This window comes from Chelmon rostratus, chromosome 1 (genome assembly GCF_017976325.1).
Source record: "Chelmon rostratus isolate fCheRos1 chromosome 1, fCheRos1.pri, whole genome shotgun sequence".
Classification (NCBI taxonomy): Eukaryota; Metazoa; Chordata; class Actinopteri; order Chaetodontiformes; family Chaetodontidae; genus Chelmon; species Chelmon rostratus.
Window position 1 is genome coordinate 23,637,573 of NC_055658.1, and position 2,230 is coordinate 23,639,802.

Here is a 2,230-nt window from a genome sequence, read left to right on the forward strand (position 1 = left end):
CTTTTCTCTCTGCCCCGCAATTAAAGCTGCTTTCCTCCGTCGGCTCAGCGCCGTCCCGGCGACGTCACGCTGTGGGCGGAGCCACGGCCACAACAGCACCGTGAGCTGAGGGCTGCGCGAGCTCAGCGGAGCGCGTGCACCGTGTCTCCACATGACATTTAGTCTTATCAGAGGAAGGGTCCGGCTACAATTCTGCGCTTTTCCCTGTTTTTATTTTCACATTTCTGTCTCCGTATCTGCAGGGTTGCTGTGCAGGATTTGCATCTGCGTTCTTCCATCTCAAAGCTGCACTTTTTTTTTTCATGTAAACACAAACATGTTGAGAAATGTGTCATCACATTGTGCAGGCTCCATTTACTGGCAGTGAACTACGTCAGGAATGACCCCACATGATGATGACCACAATGTCTTAATAAAAAGAAGTGTATGTTAAACATGGCAGCCATGATAAATGACGCCTTGTGTGTTTAACACATGAACACTTTACTGATTTATTTTGTTAAACAAGACTAGGCAAGGCTTGCTTTACCAACCTGCATACGAGATCTGTTAGTGAGATTTCAGCTCATTTCCAGACATGGAGAATTTGTAAAAACAAAGTATGTTTTGACAGTTTTTGGCACAAAATGAACTGGAAGGTGTTAATGTTATTCACAATTCACAGTTTCAAGCTTGTATTTGAGAAACGGCGTGTCTCTCGGCAGGGACATCTGTCCACAATAGTTTTATTGGATGTTGGAAAGGTCATCATCACATTGAGCTCACATGCAGTTGCTTTACAACGTGTGTCAGTCACTCAATAAAGGACCTTCAGTCCACACTGCCTGTAAACTTTATAAAATTCTGGCTTCGAGGGAAAGAAAGACACTATTAAAACCCAGTATTAATAACGTTAGACCTCTCACTGTGTTATAACAGATTTTTTTTCTTGCCCTGAAGTGATCACCAAAAGTCAAAGGTCAAGGTCCACACACATTTGTTAATATTGAGAACATTCTGAATGTGGATTGTTGTACAAACTGTTGATGATAAATGTCCTCCCATCCTTGTAGCCAAATAATTCAATTACATTTTAATAATACAAATATTTAAACAAATGTTTTTTAATCAAGTTCTTAATATTCTGGAAAACATCATGGGGAGGTAAAGAAAAAGAAGAGAAAAAAGAAAGCAAGCGTCAGTCTCAATGTGGGTCAGTTTGCAAATAATCTTTGGCAGGAAAGATGCTTATCCTGAGGGGTTAATGGGCTTAGTTACTGTCATTTTTTTGACAGTCTGCCCAACTTTTCTTTTTCTGGTTGAGGCCCAACAGTGAAACAGCAGCAGTTCAAACTGATACTGAACCCACTGCTGGGTAGACCTGCTATGTGTTGTTGGGAAAATTCCTGCGTTGATTTTTTTGGTATCTCACAGACCAGCAAACATGACTAAGCTGAATGACGGCAAATCTAAGCAACTTAAGTGTTTGCATAACTGTGAGAAAGCATACGAGTGATGGTGGAGGTTGGCAAAGCAGATGAGTCTGACAAGTAAGCCTATTTAGTTAAATTGCTAAGCTACTCCCTGAATGAAAGTACGTAACAGGTGGGGGAGGGGTTACTGGAGGTCAGCAGAGAACAGGTGGTGTTGAATCTTCACGTCTTGCACTTCCATGAATCCGAGATTTGGAAAAACTGTTTCTTCTAATCATCATGCTGTTCTCTGAAATCCAATAAACCTCAGCGTTCAACAAAAGATAAATTATATGTGAAAATCAAAATCCATAGGTGACTACATATTGTGTAATAATATTTAAAACAGCAGTCCTTCCCCCCACCCACTGAAGCACGTAGGCTTGAAATCACCCTCCGACAGCCGAGCAGTGGGAGATTAACCTGTTTCAGCCCCTCCCTCTTCTTTACCTGGCTCGTCTGTCTCATCCACTCATTGTCTGTGGTTTGCCATCTGGTGCATGGGAAACCGCTAATGCACACCGACCCCCTGGGAGTGACGTTTCACACCTGAGGTCAATGACTCCCAGGACACCTGCAACTGGTAAGAAGCAGTTTGTTGTACTATTGTCCTTCATGTTCCCCTGTCTTTAGTGCAGAGCGGTGTGTGTTCAAAACCTGTAATCTGTCCACAATGTCTGGTTAAATAATACATATGAAATCACAGTCTTGTGGAGAGAACATTATGGTCTATGAAAAATGATATCTCCATACATGGAAACATATGGCTGCCGAGTGGA